Source organism: Diabrotica undecimpunctata, chromosome 4 (assembly GCF_040954645.1).
Source record: "Diabrotica undecimpunctata isolate CICGRU chromosome 4, icDiaUnde3, whole genome shotgun sequence".
In the NCBI taxonomy this organism is placed as follows: domain Eukaryota; kingdom Metazoa; phylum Arthropoda; class Insecta; order Coleoptera; family Chrysomelidae; genus Diabrotica; species Diabrotica undecimpunctata.
In genome coordinates, this window is record NC_092806.1 from 56,956,710 (window position 1) to 56,976,280 (window position 19,571).

Sequence of the window (19,571 nt, forward strand, 5' to 3'; positions counted from 1 at the left end):
ACACGAAAGACTTATTATTCAAGGTGAGGTAGATGGCCGAAGATAAATATCCTTAACAAGAAGGATAGACAAAATTACAGGAATATGCAAAATCACTACTACACTGTCTCCGGGGATCAGAACTGAGGAGAGATAGAGAGAGAGAGAAGGAGAGAGAGAGAGAAAGGCACAGGGGGTCCCTTATTTTCGGAAACATTCCTGCAAGATGTTCATAAAAGGAAAAACTATAAGGTTTGGCTTCAATCTTTGGTGTCCTTGTTTTTTAAATGGGTATTGATTTTATAGCATACCATGGGGAGGAGCATCGAACTGTAAGAAATTTAAATACAGTGTCGATGATAATACAGTATTAGAGCTGCTATCAAAAACAAAAAAAAACGAGCAATAATAATATATTTTTGACAATTTTTTTCTTTTGTAGATTTATTTTTACGTCTAATATATAAAGGGTTCTTTGCTACAGGTACAATCTGCGAAAATAACAAAACATTTACTTAAAAATAGTAAACGTATCGGTAAAAAGGAAAGAGGTGAATACGATGCAGCTTTTTGTAGAGAATAAAAAATCTCAGTATGATAAAATGATAATTCTGTAGCAACGGTTTGCAGTAATATCTTTAACATCAAGCCGCTAAGTCTGTAATGCTTAAAAAAGAAAGGAAAAGAAAATATACAAGTTATGCAGCCAAACGTTATCACATAATATAATCGTTATATAAGTTGTGTTGACCAATATTTGTGAATTTTTCGCAGAGTATTATTGTAAATTGCTGGCAAATTTATCACGAAGTCTACAAATCTGTCCCAATGTCTCAATTATAATTTAAATCATATATGATTTAGTGTAAAAGAAGTTCTTAAAAAAGTGCTAAAAGAAGTTCGATTTGATAATTTTGCTCATGTACCTGCGAATCATCCATCCAAACTAAGAAGGTGGTGCAGAGTTTAAAACAAATTTACAACTCACATGTGCGTTAAATGTAATGTTTATTGTCATACTTTAAACAGTTTCATGATCTATAATTATTTAAAATTATGTAGATATTTTGCCAGTGGTGCATTTTCGCACCAGTAGAAAAATCAATAACACTAAATATTAAAATATCGTTTTAAACTTTCGGAGTAACCTCATAAAATTAATTAAAGAAAAAAATGGTATTTACTAGTTGTGCATAAACGCACCAGACGTTTTTCTATATAAAAAAATTAAAAATTTCCATTTTATTCTCATTTTTGTTTATATACACTTATTTATTGGAATTCATTGCCAAAAACACGTTTTTGAAAGTTGTTTTCTTATTATTAGATTTATCGGTTAAACATGGAACTAGGATGGATAAAGTAAACTTGCCTTGCCACTAACTGGTCTGCTACAGTGTTTATTTGTTTTTATGCATCTCAATTTCAACTATATGTTAAAATAAATTGTTTTTGTATCAAAAGTTTTTCATAATAATAAAAACAGCAAAGATATCTTTACGTTAATCTTGACATTTCTGTAGCAAAACATTCAGTGCAAAATGTGCTTATTTCTATTTGGTAATATATTCAACAATGGAGTTAGTTAAATAAAACAGCTTTAACACTCGTATCCAGAATACATCATCATCTTAAACTAATTCTCCTAAGCGTTTTCTATCTTTCAAACAAGTTTTGACAAATAACTTTAACGGTATTGATACAGTGATTACTTTTTACACACAGTCGATAGTAAGACACTTAACCTTTGAACCGGCATCAATAAGTTTTTAGTGGATGCGCCGGTAACGTCACTAACCCCTCCCCTAAAACGACAGACAAAGCGTAACAGATACAGCTCGTTCAGCTAATTCAAAACCACCTCAAGCCGATAGAATAAACAAAGTCTACAACTTAATTGATATAATAACAACAAACTTTAACATGCTCTCTGCCCATCCCGGTCTGTATGTATTTATGAATCTATAATTCCTTTTTTGGGAAGGATTTTTTTCGCCAAACATTCGGAATAAAAGACATCGTTACGAAATAAAAATATTTAATCTTCGTTCTAAATCATATTACACTTTGAAATATAAAATATACTGCTAAAAAGAACTAGTAAACAATATGTCAGTATAAGAGAAAAGGGTTATGTGATTGGCTCCTTATTAAAATTTTGGACGTACCTTATTTACATACAATTGATACATTGGTGTACCACTAGCAAAAAATTGCTTTAAAATTATACTGATTTAGTTGTGACACTACGTGATAACAGAAAGTAAATACCATCTGAAGTAGTAAAAGAAAAGCAAAGTTATTGCTTGTCAAAACAACTGTGGTATTACACTTCTTAAATGGAAAGACAAAACAGATGTTTCGTTACCAACTACTAAACATATATCAAGTAACAGAAATGCAAACTCGAAGTGGCATAAAATTTAAATATGTGCAATAATAGAATCGGCAAATCTACTATTGATTAATATGGCCAGATGGCATCCCACCATCGAGCTTTAAGAAGATTTATAAAGTAGTATCAAAAAGTTGCATTCGATATTATTCTAGGTAGGTACATTTGTAGTAAACGCAATCTGTATAATCAGTAACAATAAACAAAAAAAAAAAAAATAAAAATTAAAGAATTTATAGAAGAGTTGGTGAAAAATCTTATAACAAAAAGGACAGCAGAAAGTTCTGAAAATATAAATCGTCACATTTACAGAAAACAAACAAAAGTGAATGATTTTAAAATCGCTTTAAGGAAGTGGCGAAGAAAGAGAAACGAAAAGAAGAACAACAATCTTCTGAAAAAGTGTGGACACGTAGACTGATTTGTTATAAATACCTTTGCACTAATTGTTTTTGTAAATTGCATTAATATGTATTTTTGATGTGTTTTTATTTGATGAACAAACTATTTTTCTTTTCACTTTAAATAGTGTGTTATTTTGAAACATCCCCGCCAAAAAATAATATGCTATATTTTCAAAATTGGTCCAGGAGGCCAACTGATTAAAACTTTCATACTTATAAAATATTAAGCTTGTGCATCTGTATAGGTACATACAATGATGGACTACATCAGCATGCTGTGCACCATATAGGTATACAGTTTTCCGTTGGCAAATATTGTTGTGTACCAGTATGGTTCACAAATACATAATGGCAAATATGTAATACTTAATCGGCTTGGCAGCTAACCTGTTAAAGCTATTAATGAAGATAACATTACAATTTTATTTGAGTACCCAACTTAATTTTTCCAAGGAAAACTATGCCAAAAGATTGGTTATTATCGACATTAGTAACACTCCTCAAAAAACAAACACTGCATGTTGCTATCATCGTACAATTGTCCTCATGAGCCACACTCCTAGGATTTGTTTTAAAGAAATTTACAACATAATATTTGAAAAAATAGTCCGTGAAGAACCAGTGAGAATTAAATAGGGTTTAGAAGAGACATAGGAAACAGAGAGGCAAAACGGAAAACATTTGGTAAAGCATTTGATACCACACACTCACAAAGATACTCACAGGCACAAACATTGACAGCAAGGATATAAAAATCGTAATAAATCTTTATTGGAAGCAGACTTCACAATAAAAAGTAGATAATGAGCTCTCTCAGAAAGAGTAGAAATTCTGAAAGGCGTCAAGCATGCCTATATTTTTGCTTCTCTTCTCTTTAATTTGTACAGTAAATCTATTTTTCGCGAATTTCTGAGCGATTGTAGTAAGGGTGTAACTATTAATGGCGAGGTGTTTAATAATATTTACGATAATATATTAACGTTAAAAATTTAAACTGAATATACAGGGATTAAATTGTTCATGTAAATTCTATGAATTAAAATTCTTTCTGTATTGCAATTGCTGCTGGGTGTGTCATACACCACAAGCATATGGGACATTTTTAATGGGCCATTTGATCCAGCATGACTTACATATAAATCAATACTACAATATGTAATAATAACTTTAGAAACTATATCGTTAATTCTTAATGGTACACAAAGCAAGAGGATTCAAATTATTGAGGGTTGTGCCTTATATTTCTCACCCCTGACGCAGACAAAATGCCAAAAAAATTGCAAAACAACTGTGTTAAACTACCGAAAATAAAACAAAAGTTTTCTGAACATAAAAAATTTTCCCTACTCCTATTATCGATATTTTTGTACGGCATTAGGTCGCAGGTTAATATTGTTGTATTAGCTAAATTATTAATGCCGTACCAAATGTTTATCAAAAAAAAAGGATCTAGGACAATTGCCCGAAAACAGTTTCCCGAAAGACAAATCCCCGAAAGCAATTCCCCGAATGGACAATTTCCCGAATGTACAATTCCCGAAACACGAATGGACCGAATGGACTATTACCCGAATAGACAATTGGCAGAAAAACAATTGCCCGAAAAGAGAATTGACAGAAAAATATATTTAAATAGTTATTACTGTTTAGATTGTGTTCGACCTAGCTATCTCGTTAATTAATTTATGATTATAATATATATTTGATCTTTATATATATATATATATATATATATATATATATATATATATATTTCCTATGTACTAATACTAATATATACTAATACAATAATTTATGTGCTATTCAGCGCGAGAATTGAGGGCAATAATCCCTTGCTAATTTCGTTTTAATGTTTTCTTTAACAAAATGATTAAACTGCTAACCAGCTTTCTAAATATTCTATTATTTGTTTTCTGTTCTTTTTGATAATAATATCTTAAACTAAATTCTATTTCACCTGATTACCTGAAGATTAGTCTTAATACTAACCAAAATAACTAAATTTCATATAAATACTTGAACGAAAGTTTTCTTTTCCGTTATTGTCAAAACTCTGAGCTGGGGTCACGACGCAAAATAACTTTGGAGGGTGTACTTAGTGAAAAGGGTAAGAGTAAATTATTGATCGACGGTTATCTTTACCAGAAAGATAAAGAAAAGCAAAACATTTATTAGAAGTGTGATTACTACAAGACATTCAAGTGTAATGCTCGTGTAATAACCTTAGAAGATGCAGTAGTAAAAATAAGTGGGACACACAACCATTTAGCGGATGCAAGGCAAGTGGAAAAAACAAAATTTTTCAATGGAATTCGTGAAAACTACACCAACCCAAGATGGGCCACATCATATATAATATTCACTGCATCTGTTCAGCTTAGTCAAGCTACAGCTACCACGCTTCCAAAAGTGAGCAGCATTAAAAGAACAATAAGGCATGTACGAAGTAATCAGTAAGCTGCCCTGGCTTTACCTCTTTACAGAAGAGACATTATTTTTCCAGAAGAGTATAAACCAACACACAATTAAGAACAATTTTTACTATTTGATTCAGGCTCACACGATGGTCGCTTGTTAATTTTTTCAACAAGACAAAAGCTGCTTCTTCTGGCAAGGTCACAACACTGGTTTGCCGACGGAACTTGCAAACTGTACCTTGCCTTTTTTATCAATTATATACAATGAACGGATTAGAGAAGAACACTGCGATTCCTTTAGTATACGCACTATTACCTAACAAGACAGAAGAAACTCATGTTCGGCTGCTTTTAAAATTAAACGAACTTTTGCCTGGAGCTTCGCCTGCTACCATATTAACAGATTTTGAAAGCGGTATGATAAGTGCTATAAGACAAAAATATTCCTACTCAAGACATCGTGGGTGCTTTTTCGATTTCACTCAATGTCTTTTTAGAAGAATCCAGTAAGACGGTTTAAAAAGAAGATATGAAACTGGTTCAGATTTTCCTTTAAAGCTCCGACTATTGGTGGCTTTAACATTCGTTCTTACTGCAAACCGCATTTGAAACGATTTGCGAGCAAGATGGGTTGCCAGCAGAAGCCCAGTTAGTAATTGATTATTTTCTAGATACCTGGATCGGGTATCCACAAAGAAGCAAACATCGTCGTTTGCCCTTATTTTCACATGATCTGTGGAATTGTTATGATGGGGTCCAAGAAAGTTTACCAAAACCAAACAATACCATAGAAACATAGCATCGAGGGTTTGAACAACAGATTTCCGCAGATCATCCAAACATTTGGACAAATATTAAAGGCATTCAGCTAAAGCAGATCATACATGAACTTCAAATTGAATAATATATAGAAGGCTTAGAAGGCCCTCCTACATGTAAATAATTAAAACTAAAACTGGTAAACAATTACTACCCTGCAAACTCTTACGAATTCCTGCGGGGAATAGCACATAATTTATCGTATTAGTTTATATTAGTATTAGTATATAGGAAATATATATATATATATATATATATATATATATATAAAGATCAAATATATATTATAATAATAAATTAATTAACGAGATTGCTAGGTCGAACACAATCTAAGCAGTAATAACTATTTAAATAGCACGTGAGTTACTGTATTAGTATATAGGAAATACATATAAAGCAATAACTATTTAAAAATATTTTTCGGTCAATTCTTTTTTCGGGCAATTGTCGATTCGGGGAATTGTCCATTCGGGGAATTGGTCATTCGGGGAATTGATTTCGGGGAATTATCGTCTTTCGGGAAACTGTTTTCGGGCAATTGTCAATTGTGAGCCAAAAAAACTTACTACCTTGTGTGGTAAGTTTATCTTACCTGTGACTCTTACTGTGACACGTACCGATTAAAATTGACGGCATAGTTTCTAAAGTTGTTATTACATATTGTAGTATTGTTTTATATGTGATTCATGCTGAGTCAAATGACCCATTAAAAATATCTCATGGGCTTGTAAACTATAATATCACACTCATAGTATATTACTATTGATATCAGGTGAGTCAAATAATTATTATTACTTTACTTTCGCTTCTCTATTAATTTGTAAATTGTAGTCAGGTACAACAAATAATTTTAATCTGTCCCTAACCTGATATCATTTGTATAACAAGGATTGCAATAGAGAAATTGCTCCTATATGTCAATTTTTTATTGTTAAATTGCCATTTACCCGTATAATTTTTCACCTTCACCACTTAATTCTAGAATATCAACTTCCATATAAATTTTGGAATTTAGCATTTTCTACCTATTCGTGCTAAGGCAATAAATGTTCTAAATCTGTTGCATAAATAGTAATTCAAATATAAAAAGTCAAATTGTATCTATACTGTAAAACAAATAAGGCTGTCAACATCTTAGAAATTGTTTTCAATAAAAACATAAAAAGTCCTAATCTAATTTTTTTACACGAAAAACGATTTCTCGAAAGAATAAAGCAGGCATTCTTGACCACAATTGGTATTATAATAATAAATTTTTCCAAAAAATTCTCGTTCTCTTCCGGTATTATCTGGGAAGCTGTTCGTTCTTCGTCTATTTTACCAAAAATTTCACCCGAAAGAGACAAGAGGCCAATTGAGAAGGTAGCCTAATAACAGTGGATATTTATTTTTAGTGAACCTAATTGTTTTTGTTTCCTTTATTATCGTCATTCCTTACATCTCGAATTCGTTGGGTTTCCGCTAGAACAATGTTCGGCCCACTCGGTTATTCCGTTGCACACGGGCGTAGGCACTTCAGATCTATTCAGGAATATTCGGGAAATGAGTTTTGCTCCCTGCGGTTTATAATAGCATGAAATTATCAACGTTGGTTCTATAATATTCTTAATATGATAAAAGAAAAAGAATACGAACAACTCAACGATTATTTTTAGCTGATTGTATCTTGATATTATTTAGTTACGTAATTACTATAAACTGATTAGACGATTAAATTTTAATCTTAAAAATATATAAACAAATAGAAATGAATATGAATATATATTCTATTTAGTTTAGACAGGGTCCTTCAAAAAATAATTTATAAAAACTACGAAGGTAAATATCATGATACTATGACTTCCAAGAAAAACCCACTTCGCAGTCGAAAAAGTTCCACTTGTCGGTAAAACATATATGGAAAGAGAGGGTTTTTATTTAAATATTTAGAATATTTAGGGATGTTAGGTAAAATATCTGCAATTAAAACTTAAAAATGTGTTAATATATACTTATATCTCTGTTAGCCTAGCAATGTAAATTAATATAATTTAAATAGTAATTTTATATAATAAAATTATATAAAAAAGTAGGAACTAAACATCCTTTTGGAAATTGAAATTTATATACAATGGATTGATTTATTAAAATAAAAATTTAATACAACTGATAAAATAAAGTACCTGTAACAATTTATAAGTTTATTTAACAATTTATTTTAGAATTTCTAATATTTTCTTTAGCTTAACTTTGGATTTTTCTTTAATATATCTATTCGATTTTCTAATGTTAAAATATAATTTCCACCTAAAAAAAAAGATGTTTTACATGTGAACTTACGTTTACTAACACAGCTAAATCCATTAGCGATTTGAAATAATTCTTGGTTAATTTTAATGACCCTTTGTTAAATTTTTTAAAAATATGGTCCAGTTCATTACATTTAATTAGAAAATCTGGATATGGTTTAAGTAAACCTCCTTTGGAAATATGGTTTACCCACGAAAATGACATTTCATTGCTGTCTGAAATATAACCCAGAGTTTCGGTTTTCTTTAATTTAAAAGCAATAAACCCTGCCAAGTTTTCTAAACCATCCCATTCCACTTCTTGAATATGACGTTCAATATATTTATCCTCAATATCAGCCGCATTTTTCGGATCAGCATGTTCATTATCATTAGATAAATTCAAGACCTCAAACATTTGTGCAGTAACAATTTCAAACTCGTCGACATCGTTTTTAAGGATTTATGAAGAATCCTAGAATTATAAATACCTGGTTGAATGTGTATTGTGCTCGCCCATCTTCTTAAAGTGGAAACTGCAGGAAGAGGGTAGCCTCTTTTTCTCAATAAACGATAGGACCTTGGACCTCCTGCATGCAGTGAAATAGCCGAAGCAATATCTTCAACTTTCCACTTTATTTGCTTGGCCAACTATAATTTACGAAGTTGCCTTTCTGTAAATCTTTTTTCAATTTTATTCTTTTCTTCCCTATTTTTGTGAAGCAATTGTTTTAAAAGTTTATTCTCAGTTTCGAGAATTCCAATGTATTCAGCTGGATCATTTTCACTGAAATGAAAGATTGTTTAAATACATTTAATATTTTATTATTCCATTTACTACCTTAACGTTTGAGTGAAAACAGTTCTGTTTATTTTAGGAATGTTCTCTTTGTCTCCTTCATTGCCATTGTCGCATTGTATATGTACTTCCGATTGCGTTTCTACATCGAGTGATAGACCCATCAACTTCAGGAATTCCCTATTCTGCCTTTTTTCTACTCGTAAACATCGTTTTTGTTCAGGAGAAATCTGCGCTCTTTGTAATTTCATTAAATAACGGGAAGGTATTGCATCACGTTTTAATTTCCACTACTACAGCATAATAACCCACATTTTTTCTTTCATACAGAAATCGTTTTTCACAAAATGGTTCGAACATATTCTTGCAGTGTTTACATTAAAATTATGTTGCTGATAGCACTTCACAACCCATTGTTCGCGAACTTGTTTATCTTTTGGAAATCTAAAGAAACGACAATCCGAAATAACTTTGCTTTTTTTATTGTAGTTGCTGGAACAATCCACCACTGCACAGAACACCATAAATAAAAGTTTAATTTAATATTCTTAAATATATTTTATCTAAAAGTGCACACATTTATTTGTAAACGTACTAGATAAACGATAAAACAATACTAAATCTGACAAAACTCCATACAAAACAGAACATTTCTAGTGATATTTGTCGCCAAGTGACTTCACACGTGCAAAAGAGATAGACTGATCGCCTGCACGTGGGTTTATCTTTAGTTAGTTCATAGCATCATGGGTAAATATTATATTAAGTGTATTTAAGTTAAATTAATAGCCATGGCTAAATGGGCTTGGGCCGGACATGTTGCCAGATTAACGGATGATAGATGAACCAGAAAGATTCTGGAATGGCGACCAAGGCAAGAGGCATATCGAAGCAGAGGACGACCACCGACTAGATGGACGGATGATATCAAGCGCATCACCACAAACTGGATGCAAGAAGCACAAGATAGAAATAGGTGGAAAATTTTACGGGAGGCCTACGTGCAGCAGTGGACAAATATAGGCTAATTGATGATGACGATGATGATAAGTTAAATTAGATATGCATTAACTGGTGTTACTAGCGGCACGGTGGTCAAGAAACAAATTACGTTAATGGTATGGCGGCTTTTCAATTAGCCATGGCGTTGAACTTTTTAATTGCATAAAAATTCGACAAAATAACTAGTCGTGTAATTGAATGGCTTTAATCATCTAGTGCTAGCTGTAATCAAACGACAAAATATATTTGTTAAACGTGGGATTAATACATTAAAAAAAAATAAGTTTAGAAAGAAAGGATACCAGACACACATTACTTTCCGGTTATCATATAATTAAAGTACACAAAGAATAGCCAAAAATATTATTAAAAAAAGCAGGCACATTCTCATATATTTTAAACCTACAAATATCAATTCATTGAAGTATACTCCAATCAAGAGAAAGCTTCGAAGATTAACTGAGACTTTTCTTTTATCATAAAATCAAATGTTTCATGTGCAACTGTAAAAGTGGTTGTAAAAAACTTTGTAGTTGTAGAAAGTCATCATACTTACTGACGATAAAGATGACACAAGTACATCAGATGATATCTGATATCAAGAAATTTAAAATATTGTATTTGTAAATTACTCCATTGAAAATATGCTGGATTCAAAAGCTAATTTTACATTAGATGAAAAATAAGCGAGAAGATACTGCGAGAAAAGATAGAGCAAGCAATAAAAGGCAAAATCGGGGAGGATCAGGCAGGCTTCACGGTAGGAAGATCATGCATAGACCACATATACACACTGGAACAACCGTTGGAATAGAAAAAAGCAAAAAATAGAGATATACATTTGGCATTTGTGGACTTGAGAAAGGCGTATGACTCTGTACCAAGGTCAGAACTATGGGAGGCAATGTACAAATTAGAAATACGGACGGAACTCATAGAAGCTACAAAAGCTCTGTATAAAGAAAATAAAGTGTCCAATAAAATGGGAACAAGAATCATAGGAGACTTAGGAGACACCACAACAAAAGGGCTCCTGCAGGGTTGTTCCACATCTCCAACCCTATTCAAAATATACTTAAGAGAAAGCTTTGACAACATGGAACAGAAAATGCGAAGGCATGGGAGTACCGGTGCGGAACGAATACCTATATACGTTAAGCTTTGCAGACGATCAAGTAGTGATTGCACAAGACCAAGACGACCTCCGCTACATGATGAAGAAACTACAAGAAGAATATACCAAGGCTGGCCTAGATATTAACTTCGCGATAAATTCAAATACTTGGGGTTTATAATCACGAAAAAGGCAACAACAGAGGAAGAAATTACACAAAGATTAGGACAAACAAGAACAGCAATCCGACAACTTAACTCAGTATGGTGGGATAGACACCTAAATATGAAGACAAAAACACAGATTTATAAAACATTAGTGCCAAGTATTATGACATATGGGGCTAAAAATTGGATCATAAACAAGAAAAACAGCAGTAAGATAGTAGCAACAGAGATGGAATGCCTGCGAAGATGCTGCAGAGTAACAAGAATGGATAGGAGAACTAATGACGAAATAAATCAAAGAACGTCAATAGAAACAGACATACTAACATATATAGAACAAAAAAGACTAAAGTGGTATGGACATGTAAGAAGAACTATTGACAGCAGATGGATAAAGAGAATAACCGAATGGAGCCCCATAGGAAGGAGGAGAAGAGGACGACCCCGAAAATCCTGGAGGAACGAAGTAGATGACGCCAAGAGTAAGAGAGGCCTAAACAATAGAGAATGGGACAACAGAGAGAGATGGAAACGGTTAAGCGAGGGAAGGCAGTGTATACTGTAGAATCCCTGAATATATATATATATATATATATATATATATATATATATATATATATATATATATATATATATATATATATATATATATATATATATATATATATATATATATATATATATATGAAGAAGAAGATTGTGATTGTGAAACATATTTTTATTTTTGATAAATAAATAATCATTTATCGCATCTTTTACCATTTTATTTTCCCATATTCATTTTATTGCAACTTTTTTTTAAATGCCTTCTGGATTGATAAAATAAACAAAGTACATTACATGTGATATATACTATGTACGAAAGAGATAATGTTTAATAATATATAAATAACTTAAATTATTAACATAAAAATGTACTTAATTACTCAGTAAAAGCTGCTTAAAAAAATTTTAAAAATTTTTGTTTCGAAAAATTATGATTTTATTTTGTTTATATATTTCATACGTTTATATATTTTTTAATTATAATTTTTTTAATTCATTATAACATTAATTCATATAACATTTGAGGTTTTCTTTATACTATTGACTTAATAATTCAATAATTAAACAATAATAAATATTACTAACTATATGTGCGAGCGCAACCAGGTAGGAGTTAAAAGAAGGTCAATATCTCATAAGCTATAAAAACATTTCTAGATACATTTTTAAGATAATGTTATGCCGAGTCAAGCCAGTCATGTTTTCTGAAAAAAATTTATATTTCTTTTATTGTTTTACGAAATATAGCCCAATATATGAAAAAATAAAAAATGAAGGTACATTTTTTGGGTTTTTGGCAAAATTTTGTATTCATTGATCGGGCTATATCGAAAGGTTTTCGTGGTTAGGACAATTAAACCTAGAGCTGTGAATAATACTATTTCAAGCATTAATATTAAAATTAAACTTAATAGTCTTCCGGGTTGAACAGCGTCGATTATCATTGCGCCAAGCTTTCGACATCCTATTCGATATCTTCTTCAAGACTTCCGAGGTCTCAGTCTCCCGAGCCTCCAGATAATACTACACTGATCACTAACGAATGCCTTACTTGTACTGGGAACAGAGGACAATTCATTTTATACCATCGAAAGTGACGTGGTTACCGTAGGGAATGGCGTGGGGATTGGCGCGAACATTTCTGACAGTAGGGTTTTGATTGGCGAGTGGAGCGGACGATATTTTTTTTATGAGAAGTGTCCATGTCGAAGATAACCGTATGCCGTCATCTTTTAATTTCTATGGCTTCTCGGATAACTTTTGGTTTATAGAAGCGGATGAGGACTATGGTTCTGGAGTTTTCAAAATCAATTTTGTGACCTGTATGAAGATGGTGTTAACCTAGAGCTGAAACCCAATCGGAATTGCAAACAAAAATGTAATGTTCATTAATTGTATTTTGGATTCTATGATTTGTTTTGCCTTATAGGATGGGGCAGTCTGCACAAGAAATTTCATAGACTCCGTATTGTTCTTGGAATTTTGTCTTTAATTGATCGGACAAAGGATAAAAGTTTTTGTTGGGGGGTGAATATTATCTTAATTTTGTCGATTTTTGTCAGTGACACCTTTGATATAAAGAAGAAAAACTTTTGTATGATAAGGCTCTAAGTTTTGGGTTAAGATTAATGTCTGTGGATGCTCCTATTAATGTGATTTTCGTGGTAGCCGTTTTGGGTGAGGGCTCGTTTTAAACTGAAGAGCTCAGCGGATTTACTTGCATCAAGGCGTGTATGTCTGGAGACAAGGGTATTAATGACTGAATTAATTTTTGAAGGTGGATAAAGTTACCATGCAACGATTGGTATGGGTAGGTTTTCGATAAATATTTCCATAACCAGAGATATGGAAACCTTGAGATTGGTTTTTCTGTATGATAACGTCGAAAAACGGTAGGGATGAATCATTTTCCACCCTCATCGTAAAGTCAATACTATATTGTATAAACAAAACTTCTGTATAACTCAAAGTTGTAGCGCTTACGCCACAAACCTTGTTCTTGGACTCCTCCATATATTTTCCTTAGAATTTTTCTCTCGAAACGTTTAAGCAATTCTCATATTTTAGAGACATAAGAAACTCATCCAATATACCTTATTAATATAATATTACGAAGAGTAGGAAAAGGATCCCTACTCCTAATCCAACCAGCATGTACCTATACACTACATAGTGAATGGCACCAGAAGAAGAAAAAGGAGCTACTACGATCGGATATTGGATCTGACAAGCGCCTTTCACAATTGACTCAAAATATCCGTGGCGTTTATAGACGTGACAGGTTACGATATAATGGTAATGTAACGCAACCAAAAGCTGTGTGATTGAAAATTATAAATTTTAATGGGCGACACAATGACTTAAAGTAAATAAGTAAATCTGTAATGTTCCTGGTGTATTCGGTAGCTGAATACTGCATTCCTTGGTAAATTAACAGCATATATTGATTGATATGTAACTTCATAGTACCATGTGTATTCGAACGGAATTATTAAGACAAACCCCACTCCAATATATCCCATTACTGTCAAAAATATTCTCCCAGTCTAACCTGCACGTGAAGGTATTCCCAATTAGAAAAAAAATTGGTGTAAATCCAGACATATGCCTGTAGTAATTTCCAAATTGCTATGTTTGACAGTTTTCAAATATGTAATTTTACTTTTTCAACTTGGACTCCATTTAATTAAAGCTTGGCATCAGGATGTGGGTTACCACTAAAGACTAAAATTTGGTTTTGTTTAAGTTTATTTTAAAGCCTATTTCCTCTCCTACTTCGTGAATACAATCTAGCAGAATTTGGAGACCTTCAATATTTTCTGACATAATTACTGTATCGTCAGCGTACCTAATTACATTAAATACTTTCCCATTGATTTTTATTTAATATGACTGTCCCTTAAGATCCTTTTTAAATAACTGGTCCTAGTAAACAGTAAACAATGTTGGAGACAAAATGCAACCTTGTCTAACTCCCCGTTGTATGAAGATTTCGTCAGTGTAATTGTATCCAATTTTTATGATAGCAGTTTGATTCCAGTACAGATTTTTAATTACACGAATATCTTTGTTATTTATTCCTATCTCTTTAAGCATTTACATTAATTTTACTCAACGAATACTTTTTCGAAGTCTACGAAGCATGCAAATACATTTTTTTTTAATCGGGTGATTTTAAGGCAAAATTTTGGTTTAAAAGTAAATGAAAACAATGCACAGAAGAATTATCTCTGCTATCTCTGAGCATATATTGACTTTCTATGGTTTTAATTTTAATATCACTAAAAAGCCATACCCTCAAAATATTTTTAAAGGTGATTCATGGAAGATTATATAGAAAACTAGAAGATGATATGGATGATACTCAGTTTGGGTTCCGCAAGGGACTGGGAACGAGAGATGCATTGTTTGCTTTTAATGTCCTCTCTCAAAGATGCTTAGATATGAATCCAGATATTTATTCCTGTTTCATCGACGTCGAGAAGGCATTGGACAGGGTCCAACATAAAAAACTAATAGAAGTACTGAGAAACAAAGATATAGACAAACGAGACTGTGTATTGGAATCAAAAGGCCAATATAAAGATAGAAGAAAAAAAGTCCGAAAATATAGATATAAAGAGAGAAGTAAGACAGGGCTGTGTTCTGTCACCATTACTGTTTAACGTGTACAGTGAAGCCATATTCCAGGAAGCGATAGCGGATCTGGGTGATGGAATCTCTGTAAACGGAAGAATAGTAAATAACATAAGATTCGCTGATGACATCGTTATAATGGCAGACACCCTGGAATCGCTACAAGAATTGGTAAATAGAATTAACGATTATTGCATTAGATACGGACTAAAAATAAATAAGAGAAAAACTAAATTTATGATTATCTCAAAAACTCAACATGGAAATGAAAAATTAATGATAGAGCAAACCCAAATAGAAAAAGTAGAGACATACAAATATCTGGAAACCTGGGTTGATGACAAAAATGACCAAAGCAGAGAAATCAAAGTCCGAATTGAAACTGCATGGCAAGCATTTGTGAAAATGAACACAATGCTTACCAACAGAGACCTTCAGTTGGATCTCAGATTGAGGGCTCTAAGATGTTACATATTTTTTATCTTACTATATGGAATGGAAGCTTGGACATTGAAGAAACAACACATAAGAAAAATAGAAGCGTTCTAAATGTGGTGTTACAGAAGAATATTAAAAATTCAGTGGGTTCAAAGGATTATCAATGCTGAGGTACAACGACGTCTAAATAAGGAGTTAGAAATTATGAACAGCATAAAAAGAAGAAAACTAGAGTATTTGGATCAATTAACCAGAGGAGAAAAATGTGAACTGCTGAGAATTATTATGCAAGGCAGGATCCAAGGAAGAAGAAGCATAGGAAGAAGACGCATCTCCTGGCTGAAGAACCTTAGAGAATGGTTTAACTGTAGTTCACTACAACTTTTCAGAGCAGCAGCCAACAAAGTGACCATAGCCGTTATGATATCCAACCTGTGATAGGAGATGGAACTTTAAGAAGAAGGTTTGAATTTCGTGAATTAACAACCGAAGCAATAAACTGGATACGTAGTCTCGACATTAATATCTATATTTTAATCTCGTTTGTATTATTTTGGTATATGTGTTGTATTCAACAGTTTGTAGTCTGTAATTTGTTTGCATTTAGTCTTCACAATTATATCAAACCCTAAATAAAATAAATGATGTAGTATTGTAGCGAAATATGTAGTGTTTTAAGGTCTATTACAGTATATGTCGTTGTTTTGTCTAATAAGACCAGTTTAGTTGATCAAATAAATGCTTCCAATAAACTCGTACAAATTTTCCCTAGGTCCATGTTCACACCCCGCCTAAGAGCAGCTCGGCAAAAGGTCTCTATCTTACGGAAAGAGAAAGAGAAATCAGATTTGAAATAATATCTACAGGAACGTATTATAGGAAAATAAGAATTCAATTTGAAAAGAGACGGACGCGGAAAGAAAATGCTCGTAATTAAATGAAAAGACATCTCTACCTGCCTCCCTAGGGAAAATCTACTTCTCGGGAGAATTTATGACGAATTTTGGTAATAAATGATTTTCGGAGAGACACGTACTTCAGATAAAAATTTGAATACTGCTGCACCTGCTTTTTAGATGAAGAAATATTGGCAACTGCTATTTAAACTAAATCGGGAAATAGAGAAGTTGAAAATTAAAAGATAATATTCCTTTATCTACAAAAAACTCATACTCAACTTAAACTCATACATAAATATAACAATTCTAACCATAGAGTTACTTAAAATTGGTGTTTTTTAAATATATTTAATGGATATTTAGATATCTACTACGATAATAAAAAGAAATATAAATAATGAGTAATTATCCACACAAATGCACGTGGATACAACAGACCAGAAATCTGAAATCTATAATAGATTATAGCATTGTAACACCGAGAACTACAATTAAAATACAAGATGTGCGAGTAGCCAGAGGGCCATCATGTGGCACCGATCATGACCTGCTAAAAGTTAAAACGGTACTCCCAAACACATACGAAAAAGAAAAAGAGCACATGAAGTCAAATCAATTAATAAAACAAGTAAGGTACAACCTAGACAGTTTAAACCATGAGAGTATAAAGCTACTGTATAAAAAACGATTCGACCAAACATTAGAAATGCGTAGTTTTGAAAATACCGAAGAACACTACGAACACATCAAAAGGTCGATTCATTTAGCAGCAAAAAAAGCACTGGGGAAATGTGACGAAAATCTTAAAGGAATAAAACCGTACTGGTGGGATGAAGAAATAGAGATGAAAATTAGAGATAAACATCGGAAATACCAAACATTATTAACAACAAAAACAGAAAACGATGAAACAATTTACAAAGAAGCACAAGCCAAAGTAAGGAAAAAGATAAGTCAAAAAAAAGAACAAATCATGGGAACAGAACTGCCAAAGCTTAAATCTATTTTAATTATGTTTTTATTAATTTACAAATGTAATAATTTACTGTATTTTCTATTTTAGCCCTAAGCCTACACAGCCTGTTGAGCATTTTAAATAAAGTTCTTGTATCCCAGTCTGGTTACGCAAAAATCATCGATTTCTCGGCAAATTTTTTTGCAGATATCTGAAGCTTTTAAGACATAGGTGGGGTTACTAGATGACGAATAGATAAAAAAGTACTCGTATTTTCACCTTGCGTTTTTTTTAAACAATAATTTATGGTCACAATTTGATTTTTTTGTCTATAAGTTTTCTCCCTTATATTTTACATAAACAATATTTATATCATCTTTTTATATCAAGAAGATCTTTATTTTCCCGTTTTTTAAATTAGAATGATATATAATTTACAGAGATATTTGCAAACAAGCAGGATTTTTGCACTAATTTATAAATTTTATTTCTTTTTATTAATAAAATAAAATGTTATTAATACATTTGAACATCGAGGAATTACCGTCTTTTAAATTTGTGCGAAATTTCCTCCCGATCGGTCAAGTAGTTTAAAAGTTATTTAATTTATTTATCCCTGAGGCTAAATATTTAAACTATTGAACTTGCTCTAATCATGCTAGAACTATCTGAGAAGTTAAATGCATATTGCGTTTTAATCGAAATTATTTGCAAAATAAACGTTTGAAAAAGGGGTATGTTTTTACTTTTAAACAATTGTAATAACTTCTATATTTTTCAAGCTACAAACTTTGTACGTAAAACCATTGGATAGCTGGTAAAAAAGTCAAATTTAAAAAAAAACCTATAAACAATAGGCACGAAATTAGGGACTATTTTCTAAAAAAACATATCTTCATTGTTTATAAACATTAAGAAGCAAATTTGCACAAATTTTGAATGAAAAGCTAGATTTGATATTAAAACTTATAGCTATAAAATTCATCAAATTTTTCGAAACTTACAGCCATTTGAAACGAAGGTACTTTCGAAAGATCGACATAGAAAAGTGGGGGGATAACTGTTTCAGCTCCGTTTTTTTTTTTTCGAGATCGGAACTTCAAATTGAAACACGTAGGAAAAATTTCCGATCCCCGATCCTCCGATTTAAAAAAAAAAACGGAGCTGAAACAGTTATCCCCTCTACTTTCCTTTATCGATCTTTTGAAAGTACCTTCGTTTCGAAGGGCTGTAGGTTTCAAAAAATTGGATAAATTTTATAGCTATAAGTTTCAATTTAAAGTTTAGATTTTCATTCAGAATTTGTGTAAATTTTACTTCTTAATGTTTATAAACAATGGAGATATAATTTTTTAAAAAATAGTCCCCAACTTCGTTCCTATTGGTCATAGAAGGTTGTTTTTTAAATGTGAGTTTTTATCAGCTATCCAATGGTTGTACGTACAAGTCTGTAGCTTGAAAAATATAGAAGTTATTACAATTGTTTATAAGTAGCAAACATACCCATTTTTCAAATGTTTATTTTGTAAATAATTTCGATGAAAACGCAATATGCATTTAACTTCTGGGATAGTTTAAGAGATAAGATCTCTTGAGATAGTTCTTAAAGAATCCTATGAAATTTGCTAAATGTGTCTAGCATCATTAGTACAGCAAGTTTATTAGTTTAAATATTTAGCCTCAGGGATAAATAAATTAAATAACTTTTAAATAATTTGACAGATCGGGGAGAGA

The 19,571-nt window shown here is 31.8% G+C and overlaps 1 protein-coding gene across 5 annotated transcripts in view; it reads right to left on the reverse strand.

Moving 5' to 3' along the window:
• Nucleotides 1-19,571, reverse strand: part of Lar (tyrosine-protein phosphatase Lar) — a 1,676,858-nt gene that overhangs the window by 734,452 nt on the left and 922,835 nt on the right. The window lies entirely within an intron of this gene.